This window comes from Pollicipes pollicipes, unplaced genomic scaffold (genome assembly GCF_011947565.3).
Source record: "Pollicipes pollicipes isolate AB1234 unplaced genomic scaffold, Ppol_2.1 Scaffold_7262;HRSCAF=8765_pilon_pilon_pilon, whole genome shotgun sequence".
NCBI lineage: Eukaryota > Metazoa > Arthropoda > Thecostraca > Pollicipedomorpha > Pollicipedidae > Pollicipes > Pollicipes pollicipes.
The window spans coordinates 15,455,234-15,467,393 of record NW_023597055.1 but is presented as its reverse complement, the minus strand read 5'-3'; the positions used below and the strand labels follow the sequence as shown (position 1 = coordinate 15,467,393).

The window sequence follows — 12,160 nt, the reverse complement described above, 5'->3', positions numbered from 1 at the left end:
TTGAACGCACGTTTGCAATGCTAAGACACATTAGACATGTTTCACATCAGGCCTTCTGGTTCATTTGGGATAGTCTCATTTTGGTCCATTCGGGATTTACAAGGGGCAATGTAATTCGGGCGCATAGCAAAACGTTCTTTACGTCAATACAGGATGGCTCTGATCCTGAGTGTCGCCCAGGTAGCGTCCTTGCCTGTAAGGGGAGCCTGCCTTTCCCAATGCCAACCACTCAGGGATTTCCTGGCTGCGATGTTCAGAGGTGAAAAAGCCTACGCCTGTCTGCCACAAAATTGTAATTGTCTGAACCATTTCCGTAGCATGATTTATTGGCAAAAATGCCAGATCTTAAACGTGCAGTTGGTCGGATTCATATTCAAGTGCATAGTACCTATTATAACCTCCTGGGGAAGTAAATTTTACTTTCTCTTTGTCAGCAAGTGGGCCTTTATTCCATAAACAGAAGTGCTTTCAAAGATTTTCCTTGATTTATTCCACTGAAAAAGTGGGTGTGGCACACCCCTCCCCTTACCTCATATACACAAGGTTCCAATACTAGATTGATATTGTATGTTCTAGGTATCTATGTTGTACGAAAAATAACCCAATAAGCATTAATTGCATGAATTAAGATACTAAGTAACCACACAATGCTGTCCTCTGCCCAAGTTGGTTTCTGTTTTACCTCGCATATTCCAACATATCGTATGTTGAAAGATATGTGTTTGGGGATCGATCGTAGTGGAATATATATATATATATATATATATATATATATATATATATATAAGATATATTCCATCATGATTGATTACCAAATTTAGGCCGGCTGGCACACACCCAGAAAAGTTCCCAACGCTTGAAGTCCTGAAATTATCACTCTCAGTTAACTTCTTAGGGAAATTTCCAACGCGCCACGGCGCCACGCGCCGCTGGCGAGGGCCGAGGCTCCTCAGTCGAGCGCGCCGTCACCACCGCGGGCTGGGCGTCGCCAAGGGGTTGTCAGGCGAACCAGCCGCGTGCATGACGTCCCCACGAGGCACCCGGTCCGTTTGTCAATACTCGTCCTTGGTGCACGGACTGGACACCACGGTCGCGAGCGCAGCACGCACAGGTGAGCTACGGAAGACTGCCACCCCTGGCGGCGCAGCGCGGCTCGCAGCACGGTCCTGCGCGCCCTCATTCTGTGTGACGAGCGTTCATTGCCGCGTTCGCTCTGCAGGTTCAGTCAGGGTTGCTTGTTTGATCGAGCACTCCTCCCTGACTTGAGGCCCCACCTCATACTTTTCTGAGCACCGGGGAGCATCTGAACAAAAAGGGAGTGCTGGGCTAAACAGCGTCGAATTTTCCGAAACATCGGTGGAAAATGCCACCTTTTTGAATTGAATGAAAGAATGAGTGCTTGCAGCCGGGACAAGAAAGTATTCCGCTTGCTAAAAGACGCCAAATGTTACGCCAAATTAGGCCTACCTGCCGGCAGCACTAACGTTAATTTTTGTCAGGTGAAGCACCCGACCCCCCAGGCTTCTGCTATTCCCTGTTGGCTCATATTCCATGAGTTCAGGATGTGTCTGTTCAGCCGCCACAGTAGGCAGCTCTTGAGAACGGCTGGCTCCCGCGTGTCCAAAGAGCACACGAAGGTAGGAGGGAGGGGGATGGGCAGCGTGCGTGCTGCCCGTGTGTGCGACTGGCTTGCTGAAGTGTGCGGCGCACGAACGCATTACGCGCAAGTCTGACAAATTTTCAGGAGTTTATAGACGGCGAAATATGTATAAGGACTACCCGCAGCAACACGTGTTAATGCGGATAATATGCTGCATAGCAGAAGCCTCTGGAAGCATTGCCCACTGCGAAAAAAACACAATCGGTCGTTCGGTGCTACGGTTGAATGAGTGCCAAAGAATAAGCGGTCTTCGCGTGAAGAAGTCCTTTCGTAGCATCATCAGCCTCTCTGTACGAATAGCTGTCTCTGAGGGTGGTCGAAGCACATCATATCGCGCGGATTTATGGGTGCGGAACAAAGCCCGCGCTTCCGTTGCGCCGAAGCGAAACAACGAAACACGACAGAAACCTTGCCCAGTGCCGAAATGTTCTCGAAGAGGAATCCAGGAGCTCCACTCACAGAGAAAGATGGAGAAGAAAACCTTCAAAGATCTGTTTTAAAGCATTTTCAGCATTTAAAGCATTTTCAGCATTTAAAGCATTTCAGCATTTAAAGCATTTCTCAAAGCATTTTCAGTTATTTACTTGACATGCTGTTCCGGAACAAGAATGGACGCAGGGGTATGACTTTCTAAGGTGTGTGGGGGAAAGTTTGGCCGAATAAACTCGACCTAACCAGCCGTGAAAGCCCGAGTACTCTCCGGATTTTGGTCGCTGGTTGCGTCCTTGATGTCCAAATTGAACTTAAAAAGAAGTATTTTGTCGGTTACCTTGTTGTCGGTTACCTTGATGTTCAGGAGCTTCTTCCCTTCTGACGCCGATGTGACAGTGATAATGATGATGTAAGAATCCGTGATGCGCTTAGGACATGTACTGTGCGCACAGTTCAGACACTAGCAGCATTTCATTGGTCCAGTGTTTGTTTTTTCGCCCATATGCATTTGGGTCGGGGGTTCGGAAGAGCGTTAAAGTGAACTGAAGAGTGTTCCACAAAAAAATTAAATGCCCTTTTGAAGATCATTCGATGTACTTCACAGTCCTGCCCCTCTTCAGACCAAAGATCTTCTGGCTGCTTAGCTTAACGCTCGCGAAGATGTGCGACTAGTTCGTGCAAACTATTTCAAGGCCCCCTAGGCATGCATGACGCGGTAGTAACGCTATCCAAGTCATGCCACCCCAAACGTCAAGTGGTGTTCAAGGCCAATAAGAGTATTCTCCTCGAATCATTCAGATCTGGCGACCGTGAGCAAGATTTTCAACCCCAGTGAACGTCCAGTCAGATGTGTTGATTTCACCATAGCTGATATGATTTGCCTTAATATCTTCAAAGGCGGAACATTCCCTTAAAGCCAGTGTTGTGGGGGTTCACGCACTCCTACAACATACGGCGTGATAAATCCTTTGTGTAGGGCTTTTATTTTTAATCTCATTTTGATCCTCCCTGGTTAACAAGAAGAAAACCCTTTACACAAACATATTCATTATCAATGCAGGTGTGCAACAATTGACACAAAACTCCAGTTCAACAGAACAGACCCCTTGCTGAAATAAGGTGGAGAGTTGCATTGAAACCCCTGACTGACTGAAACACGAACCTGACCTACTGTCTCATTGTGGACCCTCATCGTAAATGATCATATCCGCTTGCATTGTGGATGTCCCCGACCAACGCAAGAGTCCCTCAGGCATTCTGGGTCCAATCTCTGTTTCTGTTCAGCAAATGCTGCCCTGGCCGACTCGGAGCAGCTCACCTGCACAGAATCCTCTGTTAGACACTTGCGGCCCCTGCCCGACGCAGAGGCCACGTTGTTTCAGCGGTTCCGACCAGTGGAAATCGCGGTTCCCAGCCTTGTCCTTGCTTGGGAAATAGGCTCCCAGGGCTCAGACCGACATGGAGTCATTTATCTGTTGTTGGTAGCATCTGACTAAAAAGAGGTCCTCATAATCCTAGGTTGTCCCCAAACGGTGTAAGAGACTCTCTGACTGACATTTCAGGGCCCGGTCCTGCGACCCGTGTCCTTAATGTGACCTGCAGCGAGCCATACGTGCCTTCCAATCAGGCACTTCATCGAAGGCCCTTTTGCCGGCCCATTCGAGCACTGCCCCAAGCCGATTCTGGGCTCCTTGCCATACATGACATTTGTTATGGCTTGTGGTCCCCAGATTGATAAAGCGGCCTTTCATTGGTTCAGAGGTCCCGACCGATATAAATCGTGGGCCCCAACCCTGTCCCTGCTTGTGAACTGGGCCCTGAATCCTAGACCTGACGCTGGAGTAATCTAGTCGCCAGTTCGTCAAGTGTTCGGTCGTAAGTCTCGACCGCAGGGGTGTAGTTTCGCAAAATAGGCCAGGGGAGGGGCTGAGCGGGGAAGCCCTAGCTTGAACTGCGCTAGGAGTAGGTTTATTCCCGATTTATCTCATCTTCCTCTCAACGTAAAGGAGCTTGATTCACATCCAACTGAGTAGCAAACTACAGCACTTATCTAAATGCGTTTGATCTGCTGCGGCGGAAGATGCTGTCGGGCATCATCAGTATTTTGTTTGGCGTCGATCGTCGAAACCATGTTTTGGTAGTGGACGCAGGGTCGCTGTTATCTGGCTTCAGACGCTTTTGGACGTGTGCGGCTGCGGGAGTGAAGAGCGCAAGCTGATGCGAGTGACTATCAAAAGCTGCCACGGAAACCTTCGGCTGGTAGCCGTGAAGCGGGCTACCGACTGTAACGCAGCACTCGCGTCAGGCCTGTTCGACGCGGCTCATGCCCTTTTGGTAGTCAATGTCAGACGACTGCCGCTGTCGGCTTAGTCGGCTGGTGTCGATTGTCAAGTTTCCATAATTGTTTCATCGAATATTCACGTCGAATTGCAGGTTGGCACATTTCAAGAGCTTTTTCGAGTGATGCCGGCTAAAAATTTGTTCACGTTTTTGACCGCCAACATTTGACTGTTTTTTTCGAATTCCAATGAGACATCGTATCGTATCATGGCAAAATAACGGAACTTGCCGCAGTTTGTGAATGTTTAAAATCCATTGAATAATGCAAAAACACTTAGTGAATAGCGCAAAGCGATATCAGACTCAGCATTACACATTGATTGTGTTATTAAAAGCATGCATCATGCAAGAAGGAAGCAGAAAATACCCAAGCAAACATGGCACGTACTCAGAGCTTGCACAGTGTGACTAAATCAGTCAGCTGCATTCAAATGAACATGACGCAGTGCGCAGTTTTCAATGCGCAGTTTTTTTCAATGCGCAGCAGCAATGCGCAGTTTTCATTGGCTTTGCCCTTTTACCTGCGGAGCAATTAGTAGAGACCTTCTTTAAAATTGATATAATTTTGATTTCCCATCTGTACTGTCCTGCTTTTGCTTTGACTCTAGGAGGTTGGAGGGCAAACTCACCATCGGGGGGCTAAATCGGACATTGGGGGAGGGGGGGGTCAGTGGCCCACCCAAAAGAATACAGATCGACACCCGGGTATATATAAAATATTTTAAGCCGTTGATAAAGCTAAAAGAAGCGCTAGTTGAAACTTACCCACGTACTCCCACTGTTACGCTGGGGAGCGTCGGAGATAGAATGCGAAGCGCTAGTTGAAACTTACCCATGTACTCCCACTGCTACGCTGGGGAGCGTCGGAGATAGAATGCGAAGCGCTGGTGCCTGGCTCAGGGCGCAGGTCTGAAAGGATGCGTTACATCAGTCACAATGTTTAGCCAGCCGGGCGACGACAATCATGGATGCGACTGTGGAAGGATGGCATTGCATATGAATGATCATGACATATTGCCAAAGAGTTTCAAATGAAAGCATGTTTGGCCGGATATTTGTGCTGGCGTCCTTAGAATCAGAGTCACCACTTGACGCTTGGCTGCTAAGACTATGATCTCATCACCCCAGAGTCCAATTGCCATCCCGATGCGTTATGCCAGCATGATCACACAGATTTGTTGTTCTTCGAAGTCGCGTGACACCCACATTGGTTAGGTTGTGACGCTCTCACATGCGGGATGCAGAAACAGTTTCAGCGCCTCAGTCAATGATACTTTGATCGCGGCAAACATGGGACGAGGTGCTGACAAAGCTGAACCAAACGCCGCTTGAAAGCTATCCATGTATTCCTACTGAAAGACTGTCCCTGGCGCACGGGTGGGCCGGAGAGCGCTAGGTTGGAGACCGTCGGGCTGGAGAACGACCGGCTGGAGAGTACCGGGCTGAGAAGCGCCAGACTTGGGCTGAGAAGCGCCAGCCTTGGGCTGAGAAGCGCCAGACTTGGGCTGAGAAGCGCCAGACTTGGGCTGAGAAGCGCCAGACCTGGGCTGAGAAGCGCCAGCCTTGGGCTGAGAAGCGCCAGACTTGGGCTGAGAAGCGCCAGACTTGGGCTGAGAAGCGCCAGACTTGGGCTGAGAAGCGCCAGACTTGGGCTGCAAAGCACTGTGCTGAAGAACGCTGGGGGCTAGAGTGACCAGTGCTATGGCCGGGCTGTGCGGTGCTGGTGCCGGGCTGTGCAACGATAGCGCCGGCCTGGCCAGCGCCTTGTGTCAGGCTAAGCAGCGCTCGCGGCTGAGCTGAGCAGCGCAGGTGCTAGGGTGCCCAGGGTTGGTGCAGGGATAAGCACCACTCGTACAGGGCGACCAGCACTTGCGCCAGGATGAACAGCACTTGCGCTAAAAAGAGTAGCGCTGGTGCTGGGCTAAACAGCGCTGGTGCCGGACTGAGCAGGGCTGGTGCCGGGCTGAGCAGCGCTGGTGCCCAGCTGAGAAGCGCTGGTGCCCAGCTGAGAAGCACTGGTGGCCGGCTGAGCAATGCCGCCGGGCTGAGAAGTGTTGGGGTCTGAAAATGATGCTAGAAAACCATCGCCTGGATCGTATCGAGCAAAATCATCTTACACGTGGATTATTGAAGCCTGTCATAAACAGCCGAGCGATGATTAAGGACTACTCCAACGCTAGCTGTCATCATAGAAACAAGGGGATATTAGGCAAACCTATGCGTACGAGGTTGATCGTTACTTGGAATCGCTAGAGGTTGTGCCCAGTCTGTCGAATTTGGACCTCAAGCGCATCAACAAAACCCGCCTCATCACGGGAACGAAGTCAGGTCAGTAGCTTCTGCAGACACGCCGTCCGGGCCATATCCTTATCCAGGCTGCTAGAATACGGAGGTCGTTGCACACACTCAATGGCAAATTCATAACCTAACTCATCACTGGGAACTGAAACATGCGAATCTCAATCATGGGAATGAATCTGCCGACTGCCTGGCCGATGATGCAGCGACTCTGGATCAAGTCATCGATACGCCGACCTGACCAGGACGTGGGAGGCATCAGGCTCAGCACTGTTCATCTGGCCTGCGCCAGGGTCGTGGTGACCCGCGCCCATAGACCGCACCTGCTGACAGCCTTACCCTGTTGGCTGTCAGCAGTGGATGAATGGAGCTGGGATATGTGGACACATGAGATTTGATCCTTCGTCTGGGCATAAGCATTAATACGCGCCCGGGTGGCCTGTTGAATGCCCTCCACTCAGGTGGAGTCCCAATTTTACACATCCCCCCCCCCCCCCCCAACTGCGAAAACTAAGGATAGTGAATTCGCAGGATGTGTTGGCCTCTATGTGAACCTACTTGCAACAAAATTTGAGGTCCCTAGATTGTGACCTTTTGGTTAAATAAGGTCAAACTAGGTTGAACTGCGAATTTGCGTCCAAATGGCCCACAGAGCTTCCCATGTAACCACCGTGAGCCTTAGCACCTGTGCTACGCAGAATTTCATTAGTGCTCATTTAAGGTCAGTGACCCTGTTTGACCTTCAGAAGGTCAAAGTGACCAAAATCATACAAGGCTGCTTTAATTTTGCATTTGAATAACATCAAGGCTTACGATAGGCTGTGTGTTCCTACAAGGAAATATTGGTCCTTGTCATTTTAGGTCATCGACCTATTCTGGCCTTAATATATCTATGGGAGATGTATGTTTCGGTCCCTGTTGTAAATATATTATAAATGAACATAAAAACTACCACCATGCAACAAGCCCGAGAGTAATACAGCAGGTTGGTTTTGACCTCGGTCTGACCATCATCCTTGACCCTTGACTTGACATGGGAGATGCATGGTTCGGTCCCTGTTGTAAATATATTATAAATGAACATAAAAACTACCACCATGCAACAAGCCCGAGAGTAATACGGCAGGTTGGTTTTGACCTTGGTCTGACCATCATCCTTGACCCTAGCCCAGTAAAATGTTTTAATTCAATTGTTGTATTGACTGTGAAACTACCCCAGAGATGTATGACTTCCTTGACTTTGACCTACTGAGCCCACTATAGGTTAGCGATCTTACAAGGTAAATTGGCTCAAAGCTCTTGGAAAAGGCAGGGACAAATCACAGAAGTCTGTTATGTGTGGACTTAGGAGGTACTTTTCGCCAATTTTCTTTGCTGCTCCCTCCCCCACATTACGCAGTTTGCAAAGCTGTATCCATGTAGGCCTACATCTACCTACAAACATGATTCTTCACTGACCTAAGAATGTTACCGCACACCAGGGATGCAGTTTCCTGCTCAGTTGAGGAGGGGCTGAAGTCCTAACACTTTGGGGAGAAAGTGGGTCAAATCTCGAGAGAAACCTGTTTGGTGGCATATTTTGTGAGTAGATCAGGCCATTTTTTACTGCTCAGCCCCCCCTCCCCCCACTCGTTTTGCGAAACTACGTCCCTGCTACACACAACGACGAGAAAATCATACCTTTGGGTTCATACATGTAGCACTTCGGTGTCAGGCCTTAAACGAGGCCTTACAGTTCCCTGCCATCTCAAAAACTAAGCAGCGAAGTGGGCAGCGATATCGGACAGTTCTCGTAAAATTGCGTGAGAAGAGCACCACCAAAGGTAAAAGCAAGGGGGCTGGTGAGGGGGTGCGTACCACCTATTTACGTTCTAACGGGCCAAACGGGACCCTGGAGCCCAACGATAAAGGGTTTGGCTTTAGACTCCGAAGGACCAAAAGGCGGGCTAGAGGTCGCATAAGGGGGCCCGGTCCGCAGGACCGCCCTCTTAAGGCGTGTTAGGGCTGCAACTTAAACCTTTCAATTGTATCCAATTATCCTGGGCAGGAAAAGCAAACCAAAGCAGCTGGAGTGACATGGGACGCTAAGCTAGATTTAGAGAACACATGACTGTCTGAAGCATACGCTGTATTGGCCCCTCAGGACAATGAGAGCAATGAATGGCCCTTAGAATAACCTAGACCATACCCGAGCCATGCTTATTCTTAGTACAAATGTAGCATAAGTTGTGAACACAACAGTTGAATAGCAATATCTTCTGCTAAGCATTTAGTCGAATTGCTACAACAATTGTTTTGCTATAAAACTATATTATGATGTGTAATTCATTTTACGATGTAAATTTAGAACAGCTTCAAATTTCTATTTCAATTGCCCCATCTTGAGACCGAGGGATCATCAGAATCCAGACAACAAAGACCACCTGCACCAAACAAGAGCCAGGCCACCGACGCTTGATGGTGGGGTCGGTAGGTTTGTCTGAAAGAAACAGTTTGCAGACCGGCCTATGCGAGTCTGCACGTCTGCGTGCAAAGCCGTGGCCCTCTCTCAAGCATGTGGCGCACCTCACATTTCGACGAGAGTCGGGATAATTGAGTTGAAACATTCGACGGTGTTCTGACATGAATTTTGATACTGGTCCAAGTCAATTCTGGTATGCTGTGTCGCGTCTAGTGGCATTCAGCGAGTCAATTGTGCATGCGTCCATGTCCAAAACAAGCACCGCTCAAAAAACAGCTGACCTTCTGACCCCGGCAGAGCCATGATCAGCCTCGTGGCCTCGCGCAGGAAGCGCGCGCAGCAACAGCGAGAGCAGGAGGAGGAGGAGGAGAGCAGCGAGACTGAGACCAGCGCCAGCGAGACTGAGACCGAGAGCGAGTCGGAAGACGAGAAGGGCGAGAAGAAGTACCACAACATATGCAAAGATATGGTAATGGTAGGCAGTGTAAATCTGATGTGCCACTGGTCACTGTTTCATAGTCATTGCGATCGGCGGAACGGAAAATTTGTTTATGATGTTGGTCACTGACAGCCTAAAGGGAATACAGTCTCTAAATTAATGCGCACCCGGGTGGCCGGCTAGAAACCCTTCGCTCGGGTGGGGTGGTCAATTTGACCCCCTGGGATCTCGGGAACTAAGAGAGCTAGAGACACCAAATTTACAGGGTGTTTTTACCTGTACGTGAACTCACTTAGGTCAAAGTTTGAGGTTCTTAAGTGATGACCTTTGGGTTAAGAAGGTCAGACAAGGTCAAATTCCAGTTTGGTCTCTAAGTGCCCCCAGAACCTACCTAACTGTTTCCAAGCAAAAAGTCACCTGTTCATTCAAGGTCAGTGACCTCGTTTGACCTGAGGAAGGATATGGTGACCCAAATCATACAAGACTTTTCTGAGTTTTGCAGTTGAACAAGCGACAAAGATTACGCTAGGCAGTATGTTTCTAAAAACAAAACGTTCATCCGGGTTATCTTAGGTCAATGACCTTTTCTGACCTCTAAGAAATCCATGGAAGATGTATAATGCGGTTCCTGCTATTAATAAATTTCAAATGAGCACCAGAACCTATCCCATACAGCAAGCCCTAAAGTAATAAAACAGATTGGTTTTGACCTTGATCTGACCTTCATACCTGACCTTAGGTCAACGTAATTCGCTCATTTAATATTTTTGTTGCCTACGAAAGCATTTCAGAGATTTTTGTCTAACACTCTGTTGTTGCATCAGACTGAAAGATTCCCTAGAAATGTATTTCGCTGAAACCAAGGCCCGACTTTAACCTGTCATAGGTCAGCGACCTCACATGGTAAATCTAATTTTTTACGTCAAACGATCCGCTGTTCAATTGCCCAGATATATGTATAACTTGGCGCGGCTGCACCGCGCCGCTCAGAAACCATCCTAGAAAATAATTTGAGGGGGTCAATTTGACCCCCCACCCGAGTGCGTGTTAAAGCAATGGATGTCACTTTGAGCGAAGTATGCATTGCACACTTGTACCGGGTATGCTCCTTCATTATATCTTATCACCGATGCTGACAAAATCGTGCACATTGATAATCTAAAATCAGTTCGCTCAAACGACGATGACATTATTATTTGGTAGTCGCACAGATGGGCTGCTCGTAACATCTTCCCTTTTATTTTCAGCCGAAGCCTGGCAACAAACCCAATAAGAAGTAAAGCATGGAGCATCCATTGCGACTGGAGAACGATAGAATGAGTGTCATGGTATAAATATATCGTAAGACAACACCGAGGCACGTATTCTATCTCTTAACAGGTATCATCGTCCTCAGGTCACAAAAGCATAGTTCGGTTTTCGCCCGAAGTTCCGCTAACGCCACAGACCTCGGGTGAGGGACCGAGTCAAACCACACGGCCTCGGCCAGGCGGCACAGGCCGGCATCGATCCCGCCCTGGTCTCCCGTAACGACGGCCCCAGGTGACGCGAGGCTTCCGAGCAGCAGCAGCCACACGAGGCCGGGCCAGCTCGGTCCCAGCGCAGAGGGGAGCTGGTCAGCCGGGGTCTTTCGCGTTTGCTCTCAAGAAAACGCCGCAGCAGGCGGCTTCTTGAGGAACACCATCTTTCTCCGGTTCTTTCCAGTCGGTGATGTCTGACGTTTGTTTGTTCGAACGCGGACTTACCACGTTTTTCGCAGTAACACGACGAATCTTCTTAACTCGGAAGCGACCGGGTCGCTCAGTGGCACACCATCGACCGGAGGGGGGAGGGGCGGATTTACCCCCCCCCCCCCTTGCTTATCTCAAGAACAGTCGGGTGAACTAAAATATTGGAATCTCAACAGATTGCAAAGAGGCGTGCGGTCTCACACCACATAACAAACATGAGTTTAAGTGTATATTGGGGTCGCAGTTCAAGGCCAGCTTATTTTAACGTTGCTTTGAAATATCTGACCGCTCCTAAAACGCATTTTATTTAGAGGCGTATCTCATGGTTCAAAATGATCGCGCCTTGATCGAGCATGCCAAGCAGGAAGATTTCCAATGTGACGCGAGCCGTACCAGGCCTAGAGTCGAGATCACATGAAAAATGAGCGGTGAAGCTCTGGTCTATATGTATATTTTGTTCCATTTTTCTCAGTGCTGTTGGAATAATTTAAATGTGAAGTGGAAGAGCTCAACAACAATTCTGGTCTTATGGTCGTCTTTTTCTGTGATTTAGTCATACTTTAGGCAGACATCCATTTGTCTTCCGTCATTTTTTTGGTGTGGCCTGTCCGGAGCCGAGAGAGTACCACCTCCATCAGGCGCGTGTGTGTGTTCCAATGCTCGAGTCGCGGTCTGATGTGGTGCACGCGTGGTGCGCGCTGTTCCCACTCACGTTGAAGGCATTGGCTGTAACTTGAATTGAATGTGTTAAGTATATCCGAACTTGGGAAAGAAAGATGATTGTGATTGGGTAAGAATGG

The 12,160-nt window shown here is 48.9% G+C and overlaps 1 long non-coding RNA gene across 1 annotated transcript; it reads left to right on the top strand.

Moving 5' to 3' along the window:
- Nucleotides 1-1,038: 1,038 nt before the first annotated feature.
- Nucleotides 1,039-10,984, top strand: LOC119113342 (uncharacterized). Its single transcript, XR_005095893.1, has 3 exons — nucleotides 1,039-1,111; nucleotides 9,489-9,660; nucleotides 10,878-10,984. It is a non-coding gene; the product is annotated as an uncharacterized LOC119113342 (long non-coding RNA).
- The last annotated feature ends 1,176 nt before the right edge of the window (nucleotides 10,985-12,160 follow it).